We start from the raw sequence: 15,092 nt of genomic DNA on the forward strand, positions 1-15,092 counted from the left end.
CAGTGGTTTAAAAATGATGCTACCTTGTCTAGACGGTTTATCTTATCAACTTCAATATGGTTTTTTAAATCCATACTTGTTGAACTTGCATACCGTGTTCATCTCTCCGAGGATGTTTTCCGCCGAGCAGCAACGTATGTCAAGAAGGAGGTTCGATTCTACGAGAAAGAGTGGATACGGACATCGTGACCGTGTCCCCTTTTCCGTAGCATCTAACCTCTTTCATGACGAAGTGCGTTGCCACCCAGTTGAGGACATCCTCGCGAGATGATCACGGTCTTCAAGTTGAACAACTTATGCAGTGTTAAGATAATAATTTTTGTACATAGATGGCTTCTGCTACTGGAGGAAGTGGCGATGGTAGGGGCGATCGTGGTTCCTATTATGGCAAGGTTCCAATCATAGTTGGCCCTCAGCATAAGCCGAAGAAAAAGAGCACGCTGGAAAAAGCAATGCTTCGTTATTTGCAGCAACGTCATGAAGAAGCTGTTGCCGCGGGTCAGGAACCTCCTTTTGGTGGTCGTTATGCTCCACCCTCAGTCCCGGGTGTTTCACGTCCACTTAGTACTACCGTTTCAGGCGGCATAAATAAACCTAAGGATGAGGTTGGGTCAGCGGAACCTTGTCTTCACCATCCAAGGATGCTTAAAGTCCTCCTTGATAATAACTAGTGGATGGATTGTTGTATTGTATCATGTTGTTTGGGACTTTAATTTAAATATGTGTATTTGGATCTTCATGTTGTTGTATTGTACCATGTTGTTTGGATCTTTAATCGATTTTCACATGTAATCCATTGTCAAGTGTAATCCATTTTCATGCGTAATACGATGCAGATGGATCGGCAATGGATGTATAATGCAGACAGGCGGAGCAAGGCGTTTATTGATGGCTTGCATTATTTTCTCGAAGTGGCAAAAGCGAACAAGCCAGAGAATGGGTTCGTATGTTGTCCATGCTTCCAATGCAATAACAGGAAGGAGTATTCAAAGGATTCCTGGGGAACTATTCACAACCACTTGTTTAAATACGGTTTCATGCCTAACTATTTGGTTTGGACCAAGCACGGTGAACTAGGGGTTGTAATGGAAGATGGCGAGGAGGAGGAGGAAGATGACACCATTTCGGACTGGGTTGCAGGCCAAGCTTTTGCAGGTACTACAATGGGCGAGGCTGATGAAGATGAGTTTGCAGAAAATGGCCCTACTGATGACCTTGGTCAGGTGATACAAGATGCATACAGAGATTGCAAAACTGAGAAGGAAGCAGCAAAGTTGCAGCGCATGATAGATGATCACCAAAAATTGTTGTACCCAGGTTGCCAGCAGGGCCATAAAAAACTAGGTACGACACTAGAATTTGTGCAATGGAAGGCAAAAAATGGTGTGTCCGGTAAGGCATTTTAGGGGATGTTGAACATTGTTAACAAGATTCTCCCCGAGAATAATGAATTACCGTCCACAACATATGAAGCTAAACAGATTATTTTCCCTCTCGGATTGGATGTTCAGAAGATACACGCATGCCCTAATGACTGTATCCTCTATCGTGGTGATGAATACGAGAAATTGGATGCTTGTCCCGTCTGCGAAGCCCTGCGGTATAAGATCAGGCGAGATGATCCTGGTGATGTCGAGGGGTAGTCTCCCAAGAAGAGAGTTCCCGCGAAGGTGATGTGGTATTTCCCTATAATACCACGCTTGAAGCGCTTGTTCAGGAACAAGGCGAATGCTAAGTTGATGCGATGGCACAAAGAAGACCATAAGGAAGATGAGATGCTGAGACACCCCGCAGATGGGGCACAGTGGAGATCAATTGATAGAACATTCCCAGACTTTGAAAGTGAAGCAAGGAACATAAGGTTTGGTTTAAGCACTGATGGATTCAATCCATTCGGTGAGTTGAGTAGTGGCCATAGTACTTGGCCTGTGACCCTTTGTATGTTCAACCTTCCTCCTTGGCTGTGCATGAAGTGGAAGTTCATTATGATGCCGGCGCTTATCCAAGGCCCAAAACAACCCGGCAACGACATTGACGTGTACCTAAGGCCGTTGGTTGATGACCTTTTACAGCTCTGGAAGGAAGAAGGTGTACGTGTGTGGGATGAGGATAGACAAGAGATCTTTAATCTACGAGCACTGTTGTTCGTAACCATCAACGATTGGCCTGCATTGAGTAACCTTTCAGGATAGACAAATAAGGGATATCGGGCATGCACCCACTGTTTAGACGACACAGATAGCATGTACTTGAAGCACTGTAAGAAGGTCGTCTATATGGGTCATCGTCGATTTCTCCCTGCTCACCACCAGCTGAGAAAGAGCGGGATGCATTTCAAAGGGGTGCCAGACCATCGTAAAAAACCTGCACACCGTAATGGAAAGCGTGTGTTCGAGATGATGAAGGATGTAAATGTAGTCTTTGGAAAGGGACTTGGTAGCCAACCTGTTCCGAACGACGATAACGGACATGCACCCATGTGGAAGAAAAAGTCAATATTTTGGGAGCTACCTTATTGGGAAATCCTAGAGGTTCGCAATGCAATAGACGTGATGCACCTGATGAAGAATCTTTGCGTGAATGTGCTAGGCTTCATGGGTGTTTATGGAACCTCAAAAGATACATTGGAAGCACGACAGGACTTGAAAGCCATGGGGCAACGAGATGACCTACATCCGGAAAAGAGAGATAATGGACAGCACTACTTAGGTCCTGCCAGTTACACTCTCAGCAAGGCAGAGAAGGATAGCATGTTTGAATGCTTGAATAGTATGAAGGTCCCGTTTGGGTACTCCTCGAATATAAAGGGAATAATAAATATGAAACAAAAGAAGTTTACAAATCTCAAGGCTCATGACTGCCACATGTTGATGACCCAGTTGCTTCCGGTTGCACTGAGGGGTGCTCTACCAGAAAATTTCCGGTTGCCGCTTGTAAAGCTATGCGCGTTTCTCAATGCGATTTCGCAGAAGGCAATCGATCCATCCAAGCTATCAAAGCTACAGAACGATGTGGTGCAATGTCTTGTCAGTTTTGAGTTGTTATTTCCACCATCCTTCTTCAATATTATGACGCACTTACTGGTTCACCTAGTAAAAGAGATTGGTATTCTCGGACCTGTATACCTGCACAATATGTGGCCTTTCGAGAGGTTCATGGCAGTCCTAAAAAACTATGTTCTTAATCGTGCCCGTCTAGAAGGAAGCATCGCCAAGGGATATGGAACAGAGGAGGTGATCGAGTTTTGTGTTAATTTTATTGATTCAATTGACTCGATTGGGGTTCCAACTTCACGCCACGAGGGGAGGCTCCGAGGAATGGGCACCCTTGGAAGGAAATCAAGTTTGAGCAATGATACTGATTTGTTCGACAAGGCACACTACACTGTTCTACAACAGTCATTCTTTGTGTCTCCGTATATCGAGCAGCACAGGCAGATGGTAGCTTCCAAAAACCTGACCAAATCCGATGCTTGGCTTACCCGTCATCACATGGAAACTTTTCCCTCCTGGTTGCGCCAACAACTTATGGGTAACTCTGAGATTCACCCACAGCTTGCCTGGTTAGCCAGGGGACCTGCTACCACAATCGTCAAATTCCAAGGCTATGAGATAAATGGTTAACATTTTACACGAGAGCCCAGGACCAGAAAAGCACGAACCAGAATAGTGGTGTCCGCATAGATGCCATGGACAGAAATAATAGCAAGGAGTCGTATTATGGTTTCATACAGGAGATATGGGAACTCGAATACGAACCGCTGTACATCCCTCTATTTCTTTGCAATTGGGTGAAGCTAACTGCCGTCACCAAAGATCAGTACGGAATGACAATAGTAGATCTGAGCAAGACTGGATACAGTGATGACCCATTCGTACTTGCCAATGATGTGCATCAGGTGTTCTATGTGAAGGACATGTGTAGCAAACCCAAGAGGAATCCAGAAGAGACATGGGAGCCAAAGTGCCACGTAGTTCTTCCAGGTAAAAGAAAAATCGTGGGAGTCGAGGATAAAACAGACCAATCAGATGATTATGATCAGTTTGATGGCATGCCTCCATTCGCCGTTGAAGTTGATCCAAGCATCGTGCTATCCAAAGAAGAGGCTCCGTACTTACGCCGCGATCATGATCAAGGAACTTTCGTGAAGAAGAAATTTTACAACGTTGTATTGTAATGCGTTAAATGTACATGACCTTTGTGTATTAATTGATACAATTTGTAATTTACCCTATGTATGATTTCATGTGTTCTTGAATTTGTTACGTGAAGATTTTATAGATAAACATGAACAATGTTAACCACAAACAAACATGGATTTTTCTGCGCATTGAAATTATTTAATTGAATAATTTCTTGATCACAGCAATGCAGTAAAATAAATATTTTAGAGGCTAAATGAACTGGTATAGAATTAATGATTAATTCATACTTATTGTCAATTTACTCGTTAATTAAATATATTTTTGCATGTATAAAATCTGTGAAGGTTTTGTTTTTCATCCTGAAATGCAGTGAAAAGTTAAAATAAAATCCATTTCCAAAAAACAGGCGGGAGAAGAAAACTAGAAAAAAAGACCTTTTGTCTCGGGTGGTAACAGCAACCGGGACAAAAGGCCCCCCTTTTATCCCGGTTCCACACGGCAACCGGGATAAAAGGGTACTTTTCGTCTCCCGCCCCGACGTACCTTTTATCCCGGTTGCCAACCGCAACCGGGATAAAAGCCCCCCCCCTTTTATCCCGGTTGGTGGTTCCACCCGGGATAAAAGGGTACACTCCCAGCCCCACCTGGCGGGGGCACCCTTTTGTCCCGGGTGCCATTACGAACCGGGATAAAAGGGGGGTTTAAAAGGCACTGTACTCCCTTCTACCCCCCGCCAGTTACACTTAGCAAAATTTTCGCCAAGTTCCACGCGTTCTGCTCCGCCGTCGCCGCCCGTCCGCCTCCCTCGCCGGCCGCCGCCGCCGTCGTCCCCCATTGCGCCGGTTGTCGTCGTCCCACCGCCGACCGCGCCCCGACATCGTCGTCCTCCATCCCCCCGGCCGGCCCGCCTCGATCCTCCTCGTCCGTCGACGCGCCCGGCCCCCGGCCACCTCGTCGCCTCCGGCCACCGGCTCCATCCTCATCGCCGGCTCCATCCTCGTCGCCCCTCGTCACCCCTCATCGCCGTCTCGTCGTCGTCGTCGCCTCGGCTGCCGTCCTCGCCGCACCGGCCGCCGCCGTCCCGCCGCCCCGCACGCGAGAGGTCCGCCGCCACGCCGGCCGGCAGCGCCGGGAGGGCTTTTTTTTAAGTTAGAAAGTTAAGTTATATTTTTATGATAGATTTTTAATTTTGATTGTTAAGTTAGAAAATTAAGTTATATTTTTAAGTTAGATTTTTTAGTTAGTTTGTTAAGTTAGATTTTTAAGTTAGAAAATAAAGTTAGAAATTCGTAGGATGCTCCGCCGTCCCCTCCGCCGTCCCGCCGCCGTGACCGCCGCCGTCCCGCCGCCCGTCACAACCTAGTAGGCACCGCTCGTGGTTCCGGGGAACCGTCCCCGCCTGCGCCGTACCGCCGCCCTGACCGCCGCCGTCACAACCTAGTAGGCACCGCCCCTGGTTCCGGGGAACCGTCCCCGCCTGCGCTGTACCGCCGCCCTGACCGCGGCCGTCACAACCTAGGCACCGCCCGTGGTTCCCGGGAACCGTCCCCGCCTCCGCCGCCCTGATCGCCGCCGTCACAACCTAGGCACCGCATGTGGATATTGCTAGAAATTCGTAGAAATTCATAGAAATTCGTAGAAATTCGTCAAAATTCGTAGAAATTCGTAGAAATTCGTAGAAATTCGTCAAAATTCGTAGAAATTCGTAGAAAGTCATAGAAATTTGTATAAATATTTCGGACTTTGTAGGATTCATGTTATTTTATGATTTCATTATATACATGATTCCGGACTTTGTAGGACTTTGTAGAAATTTGTAGTAAGACGATTTCTATGACCGTCGTGTATGATTCCATGTATGTTTCCATCAATGGTTGAAATGGCAGACGATGAGACCGCAAGGTATATCATGGAGCAGATAATCGCTGGTGATGGTAGTGGCGACAACGTTCCACTATCATACACGGATGAAGAGGGCACCCAGGCGGACATGTTCCTCAACATGTCCGCCGATGGGAATGAAGAGCAACAGCCGCAGCAACAACTTGCCGTGGCGGAAGGTTCCGGCGAGGTATATGTAACCATTCTTGTATTGTTTCACGCCACCGTTACTACTACGTACTAATTAACGAATCTTGAACTGTTAGCCCTCCGGATCGACACAAGGGCAGAAGACCCGAGGTCATACAAAGGTGATAGAAGGGAGGCTTGTCATCACGGAAGTGACAGAAGAGGGCAGGCCGGTTGCTCCCGAGAAAGTAGCAAAGAAGTACGTGAGTCAGATCGGGGCAATCGTCTGGGACAACGTGCCTATCAGCATCAGAGAATGGAAGGGCAGAAGCACTAATCCGTACGCCCTTCCAGAGACAGAAAAGAATATGCTGTGGGAAGACGTGAAGAGACATTTCACATTCCCCGAAGGATATAGTGAGAAGGATGTCAAAGCGTGGACGCTTAAGAAGATGGCTACTCAATTCCAAACATTCAAGAAGATGCTGGATACCCACTACATCAAGAAGGGCCGAACTCCAGACTTCAATGCGTGGCCAAAGTTGAGGGACCACTGGGATGCATTTGTTGAATATAAGAGGAGTGAAGAAGGTGTGAAAAAGATCACGACCAACACAGCAAATGCTAGTCAGAAGGGCTACCACCATCATTTGGGGCGAGGTGGGTATGGCTCAGCAATTCCCAAGTGCAGGAAGATGGAACAAGATCTGATCGAACGGGGAATCGTACCTGCAACTATTGAATGACCCGAACGATCAAAAAATTGGTACTACGCTCATGGAGGCTCCCTAAGCCAAGAGGATGGGACGTTGATTTTTAATGACACAATACGTGAGAAGGCCGAACATCTCATGAAGAACATTGAAGATTCTAAGGCTGGGAGGTTGAAGGTGGACCGAGAAAATGATGAGCTCACATTGGCCCTCGGTAATCCAGAGCACCCAGGACGTTGCCGAGGGTTCGGAGTGGTTCCGTGGAAGTTTGCTTTCCGAGGCGACAACGCCTCGTACAGAAGCCGGAAGCGAAGAAAGGAACAGATCGAGGAGAGCTGGCGGCAGATGCTAGAACAAAGAATGATGGATGAAATCAATCGGCGGGTGGCCCACGCAGTTGCGGAGTTGGCCCAATCTAGAGCATTGCCGAATCCTAACACCGCCAGCCCTTCTCAACGCCTCTTGAGCAGTTGTGCTTCTACAGGAGTCCCCGATGCGCAGACGCCCAGGTTACCCGTGGAGGAGCAACGGTTCCCCGTGGATGCCATCACACAACGGACCTCATGTGAGCTGCATGCACTGGTCGGCAACCTCACTATTAAGGTATACATATACATAATATTTATGCAATCTTGTCAATTGATCCAGGCCTCGAGATCGGAGTTCAACTTGTTTACTTCTGCTATATGTACAGGTAGCGTACGGGAGTGCGTTAGCAACCCTGGCGGGGCAGAGCAGTCATGGCATGGAAATTCCAACAGGCTACGCCAGCGTCTGCGTAGAGCAAATAGTTGATCCCCAGTATGAAGGTCTAGAGCTCGACTTCCCGGGAGGCGACGGGGAAAAGACATTGGCAGATGCGCTTCATGGGATCATTCTATGGAAGAAACGCTACATCATTATTCCCGGCACGGAGCCATCTCCTCAGACCTCAAGACCGCTCCCCGTAGATCCCTAGCAGCGACCTTCTCCTCATACCTCGAGACCGTCATCTCCTGCTCCAGGACCGTCCCTTCCATCTATATCAAGGTCTCCATCTCCACCACATCCTGGTGCTGGGAGCGACGACGACAATAACAACACCCCTCCCCGATCACCGTCGCCGGCACCAAGAGCGGCCCCCTTGAAGGAACCTGCACCACCACTAAAGAAGTCACGAGCACCGCCTCCCAAGCAAAGACAGAGAAAGAAGAAAACAAAGGAGCCTGAAGTGACTCGTAAGGAACGCTTTGAGGCAATGTCTCATGCGGAACAGTGGGCAGAAATCCAACGAGAGGCCAGTGAGTGGTTCAAGAAACAAGCCGAAGAAAAAAAAGCAAGGGAGATGGAGCCACTGCCAGTAAGTCGGCGAGATTTAAACTTTTTTATCAGGATGGAAGAAGGAGCCAAGAAAAGGATACCACTCTTGTCAAACTATGAACGGGCTCTAGTAAAGGCTGATGAAAAGGATAAAAGGAAAGGAAAGTCATCTTCCAGCGATCCAGTCCCCGACCTCAGCCATTTATCAAAAAAAGATGCCCAACGGGTAAAAGCAATGCCCTTGGATCAACAAGCAAATGTATTGATGTTCATGGAAGAAACAGGTCTCGGACTTGATGAATGCATAGGGCAAGCTGAGACGCCAACTGCACCGCCCCCTGAGCCGAAGTGGCCTTATGAGCTACGCAAACCTCTAGTAAAGCCTTCATTGGTACGGAAGCTATCAACAAAGATGTACGCATTCCATCAATGGTACATGATGGCATCCGCCGACTCGAGGGAGATGATCGGCATGAAGGTAAAACCGATAGATTTTCACGATGAAGGGGAGAAAGTGCTGTGGCTAGACTTCAAGGATATATACGAAGTGTACCATCATGATGCCCTGGACGTCTCTCTGATCAGCGCTTGGATTCTGTAAGTGTCCGTTTATCTCTACATGTAAATTTTGGCGTGCGTCACCGTACTAACTTCATCTTCCATTTCATGTAGGATGCTAATTCAGACATGCCGCCGAGAGGCGTACCTACATATAGGGTTCATGGATCCATCTGTAGTTAACCAACAACAGATACAATTAGCGCCGGAAAAAACCTTTGCGGAAATATACAACTTCCTAGACAAACAAACATTCAAGGATTTCATACTACTTCCATACAACTTCAAGTAAGTGTGTGTATACCGTCTACTTTGGATGTCTTTTTCCTTATCTCTACATGTTAGTTAGCTCTAATATGCATGAACATTTTACGCACGCAGCTTCCACTGGATCCTTATTATAATTGAGCCTGAAAGAAGCCACGTCACTGTCTTCGATTCGTTAAGGAAAGATCCGGTGGACTACCAAGAATTGCAAGACATGCAAGGCTTGTAATAATTCTGGACCTTTATCTCTATGCAAAAGTTTATTTCCTAAATTTTATCCCTGTTACACTATATCATTCATTATTCTAATCCGTAGCGCATGGAAACAATTCATAAGGACACACAAAGGTCCATTCAAAGAAAAACTTACATGGAACACGGACTTCCCGGTACGTATGAAGTCTGCACATTTATTACATTGTATAACACGAATATTTCATAACTTATTTTTTTCCGCACTGAAGTGCTTAAGACAGGAACCCGGGAATAATTTATGTGGCTACTACATCTGTGAGCACATGCACAGTTTTATGGGACCCAAGGGACCGAAGATGATGCCGCACAACTTTAAAGTATGTAAAATAAAACTATTACTAGTTAATTATTTTCTAGCTCCTTATATGTATTTGTTCGTGTAACATTCACAAATTTCCAAATTATAGATGTTAAATATTCAACAAGGACTCTTGAAGGAAGAAAGAGTAGCGGCAATATGTGAAGGTCTCATTGGATTCATAATGGACGAGGTGGTAGATCCAAAAGGAGAATTTTATTACGATGGACGACAATTAGACACTCCGATCAGCAACACCACGACAGGAAGATTGTAGACAGATACTTTGATTTATTTGTATATATAATACGCGCTAATTATGATCGATTTGTACTAAGCTAGTTGAATTGTGTATATGAATTGTGTATAAGGATTGTGTATATATATATATATATATATAGTAATTGTATAATTACAAATCCCATTCGTTTAAATACTAGTTGATTTCGTTCTAAAAAAATCTCAACTAATAAAGGTTAACAAATTAAAAGGGCCGCCGTACTACGTATACGTGATGCATGCATGAAAAATTCAGGCGCCACGACAGTGCCATGCAGGCGCCATTTAGTCCCGGTTGGAATCCAGCCGGGACTAAAGGGTAACCCTTTAGTCCCGGTTGGAAAAGACCCGGGACTAAAGACCCCCCTTTTATCCCGGTTGGTTTATCCCGGATGGATATCCGAGAGATATGCACCCTACCAACCGGGACTAAAGGCCAATTCTCTACCAGTGATATTATAGCATTACCTCAGAAATAAATTAGAATATGTGGACACCCACTCCATGTGCATACACATGTCCTTTGTGTGATCATGAATCAAGTGTACTCAACCGCGGCCCCAAGAGAAATGAATTAATTTATGCCAGTCCGGATGGCAAGAGGAAATTGTTCGTACTCATGAGCCAACTAATCAATGCTTCATGATAGATGGTTGTAGTTTTTTCACTATTACACATAGGACAAGTGATAAAGCTACTCCACATCTGTTTCAAAATATAAGTAATAACTTATAAATATAAGTGGAGTAGTTGCATTCGCTACCTCGTCGTACTCATCTCGGTTATATGATATCTTAAGCCCCATGTCCCATATTTATTTTTTCATTTTTATCAGATTTGTGTTTTCCGTGTGAGAGCCGTAAAAAAATGAATATACTTTGAATATAAACTAGAAAGCGGCTTGAATCTCAAGCAACCCTAGAGATAAATATGAAACTAATTTTCAGGCAATTTCATATAGAAAATATGTATATATATGTGCTGTGTTTATTCAATAGTTCTTGTTAGATTGTTAGTCGTTATTTCTATAGAGTGCGTACCGACTGCTGGTCGGTATAAATATGTTGGTCGGTATTGATTTATCTGGATGCCACTTATAGCCACTTATAGTTAGGCTCGGCACAACTCTGTACCAACCAGTGATTCATCCCTACAACGACTTATAACGACTACAATGTAGTTGGCTATTTGGGGCTGTGGTATAGTGAGCGGCGCAGGTGGTGGTGAACATGGCAAGGACAAATGAGATCATTTACCTCCATGGCAGGGATGCGTACATCTTTGGTGATGACCTCAAGGATCTTGTCACCACATTGTTGCTCAAACAAGTTCCTCTCTATATTTTATTCTAATCAACATGATTGTCACCATGCACGTAATAAGTGTACCCATCTATGTATGGGACAGTATAGTATGTTCATTAATTCTCCTATTTGAGCGGTCTAAATGAGATTTTCTTACTGGTGGGTTTGCTCGTTGCTATGTTCTTTGAAGTTATAGGTTTGTGGAACACACCATCCGTGGAAAAATGAAAGTTTTTTGTACTACTTTACCTTTTCTTTACTAACTAACTATGACAATCACTTCTTAGATACCCCAATACATTTTCACATGGGATAGACAACATATCGCACCTTGCTGTTTGAACCCTGAGTAGCTTGCACAAGCAGTAAGGCACAATGTATTTTGAGCTTTGCCGCATCCACAGCCTCCATGATAGCCATGACGGCCTAGCCCCATGGAGACAACGGGGTCCCCAATGATGAGTCGTTTGCTTTGTTATGTGGAGAAGCCAGGCAAACCTATCACAGTTCTCATCATCTCTATGCACTACATTCTTCTATATACACGAGTAGGTGCCGTCCACTAGCACTGTCCAGCCCTCAGCGTACGAGCCCTTGATGTGCAGCCTGTCGTTGAGCCAGGACATCAATGCCTCCTCGATGGAAGATCCAGGAAGGGACAGACAAGGGACCACAAGATTCATCCCAGTTGAGGGCAAATCTACGCGTCGCCGAGCACCAGAGCTGGCTGAGCTCCCCAGTGAGTCTCAAGAAAACCCCTTTGAGTGAAACCCAAAGTGGAGGAAGGGAGAGAGGCGAAGAGGTCCCGTCGCTGGCGTCTTGGCACCCTCACGGGCTGTTGGCAAGGTGCTCCGATAGTGGTGAGGGGTGGGGATCGGAGGTGTTCCACTCGATTCACCCTTAGCGACAGTGCAGGGGATGATGCTTCTTGTTAGGAAGTTTCAGTATGTGGAGGCACGCGATGGATTATTGTAGTAAGTGGATTGCCCAACTTTTTCCATCCAGGTTTTTTATTGAATTGGTTAGTTCATTATGTCAATATGGTATCATGACCATAGGTGTTGAGATTTAATACTAGTTAGCGTAATTGAAATAAAATAATCATTGTTCACCCTACTCAATGTCTGAAGGCTGAGGGAGTCTCCACGAGAAGAGTGTTGAAATATGAAGTGAATTTTTAACATTTTCTATTAGTTGAGGCTTTTAAGTTGAACCAGTAAGTGCATCCAACTTATTACAGAGGTTTGAGTTGGTGGTCCGCCCAGAATAAAAGAAGGGCTCAGATCTAGGAGAACCCACCTTATGCTGGTGGAGGTGCTGACATCTTTTGAGAAATAATGCATCAAAGACACTACAAAGCTACAACTGGAGACAAAGCTTTATCTCTCGTGACATTATAATATTTTTATGGCCCTAGTAACATATCTAGAAAGAAAACTTTATTCGGTAAATTCCAACAACATTTATCTGGCCAGCATTAGAACAAGCACAAACTATAGTGAGCTGTGCTGCCTTTAAATTCCTGAGGCTGAGGGGATTTCCTTGTACATAGACGCAACTAGATGCAGATGGTTTTTTCTCCACATCGTTGAACAAACCACCATGTCCATGTCGAGCTGATCAGGCCGCATTCACTAGTAGAGAACTCACTTTCCATCCACCCCTTTTGTCCTGATTAATATTTGACTTGTGATAAAAGTAGCTTTAGTCCCGAGTTAAAAATATGCTCCCGAAGGCCACCGCGGGAGGAGAGATTAGTCCCGGTTGTAAATACCAACCGGGACTAAAACCCCTTTTAGTCCCGGTTGTAACAACTCCAAAATATCCCACCGATGCTACCCCTTTGTCCTGGTTGGGAATTCCAACCGGGACAACTTGGTTGGGAATTCCATCCGGGACAAAAGATTTATTCCCGGTTGGAATTACCAACCGGGACAAAAGGGGGGTCTTTTGTCCCGGTTAGAATTCCAAACTAGGACAAAAGGCGCTCGTCCCACCAGTGTTATTTCTCTTCCACTCCACGAGCCTTATATTCCACGCGCTAAGTCCTTAGCAGCTAGCTGTTCCTCTCCTTCTCTCCTTCCTCCTCCCCCTTCTCTCCTTCCTTCTCGTCCTCCCTCCGGCAGCGCGGGTGGCCGCCCCCTCCCCCTCTACTGCCCTCCCCTTGCCCCTCCGCTCGGCCCTCCCTGACAGTGAGGAGTGACAGCGGGGCGAGGGTGAGCGACAGCGTGCGGGGGAGCTGGTGGCGGCATGCAGGGGAGCCGGTGGCGGTGCGCGGGTGTAGCGAACCAGGTGGTGGCGGCTGTCGCGGGTGGAGCGGAGCTGGCGGGCAGAGCAGATCAAGGGCATGGAGGGAGCGGCGGCGCAAGGCAAAGCTCGGAGCGGTGGCGGGGTGTAGCTCGAAGCGGAGGCGCGGGGTAAGGCTCGGAGCGGGGTGGGGCTCGGAGCGGCGTCGGGGCGGAGCTTGGAGTGAGGCGGGGCTCGGAGCGGCAGCGTGGGCTGGAAGTGGCGGAGTGGCGCGGAGGCCGGGACCGGGGTAGAGCGGAGGCCAGGGCAGAGCGGCGTCAGGGCGGTGGGCGTGGCTGGCGGCTAGTAGGCGTGCATGGTTTTTTATATTTTTTCGAAATTTTTCAGTCGGTTGGTAACACCAACCGGGACTAAAGGGGGTCTTTAGCCCGGGTGGATGACCTAGGACTAAAGACCCCCCTTTTCGTCTCGATTACTTTATCTGGATGGATTTTTAGGAGATTTGGCCCCTACCAACCGGAACTAAAGACGAGTTTTGTACCAGTGATTCCATTTGGATGGCTCCAGTCGAAGTAGTAGAGAAGTCTTGCAACAATGAGCTCCAGTGCAGGGATCCCAAAGGTATTTCTAGGACACATCCTCCTCCCACTCCCAAACGGGACGAACTCTTGTTATTTTTTGACTATGTATATCCACGTGTGGATATAAAAGGCCACATGTTTCCATTATCTAAAAAAGTCTGATGCCAGTGACCGTGCATAACGTGGTTATACTATCGGAAAGGTCAATGTCTCAGGCGGCAGCCGCTTCTTGTTGTTGGGCTTACTCTTGTCCTTGTCTCACACTACCGGAAACAGTAAGTTTGCCAAGTGTCCGAAGCACTCGGCGAAAGCCCAAAAACACTCAGCAAACAGTTTGCCGAGTGTAATAGTGGATTTGCCGAGTGTCGAACGCCGGGCACTCGGCAAAGGTTTTGCCGAGTGGCAAAAAAACACTCGGCGATGATTTTTTGTAAAAAATAAAAAAAGCAAGCTAGCGCCACCACCAGCCGCCACCACTGCCGTCGGCTGCCGCCACCCTTGCCTCCCGCTGCCAGGCCACGAACCCCGCTGCCACCAGGCCGCCACCCTTGCCTCCTGCCGCCACGCCATGAAGCCTACCGCCATCCACTAAAACCACCGCCGCCGCGCCACCAGCCCCCGCCACCGCCGCGCCACCAGCCCCCGCCGCTACTGGAAGCCCGCCCCCGGCACCACCCGGAGTCGCCACCGACATCTCCCGGAGCTCTTGGACGGCTCCGTGGCCCGTGCCGCCCCTGGCCCGCATCGCCCCTGGCCCGCCCCATATCCGGAGGGGAGAGACTTGGGGGCCGCCGGATCCGCACCAGAGGGGAAGAAGGGGGCGCAGATCCAGCCGGAGGGGAGGGAGCCGGGGAAGAAGAGGCCAGATCCAGCTGGAGGGGAGGGAGCCGGCGAAGGAGAGGCCCAGCCGGAGGGGAGGGAGCTGAGGAAGGACGGCGCGGATCCGGCCGGAGAGGAGGGAGCTGGGGAAGGAGAGGGAGGGTGGTGGTGGGGGCCGGCGCCAGAAGCCGGGCGGCAGCGGGGGCCGGCGGCGGGCGGCGGTGACACGGAGAGAGGAAGGTGGGGGGCGGGTGGGGGTGGCGGAGGAATGAAGATGAGGGGGCCGGGTGCGGTGCTGGTCGGGGACTATAAGTCCT

At 47.8% G+C, this 15,092-nt stretch overlaps 1 pseudogene; it reads right to left on the minus strand.

Annotated features, from left to right (window-relative positions):
- Window positions 1-14,701, minus strand: part of LOC105914711 — a 45,448-nt pseudogene extending 30,747 nt beyond the window's left edge.
- Window positions 14,702-15,092: the final 391 nt, after the last annotated feature.

Source organism: Setaria italica, chromosome VII (assembly GCF_000263155.2).
Source record: "Setaria italica strain Yugu1 chromosome VII, Setaria_italica_v2.0, whole genome shotgun sequence".
In the NCBI taxonomy this organism is placed as follows: domain Eukaryota; kingdom Viridiplantae; phylum Streptophyta; class Magnoliopsida; order Poales; family Poaceae; genus Setaria; species Setaria italica.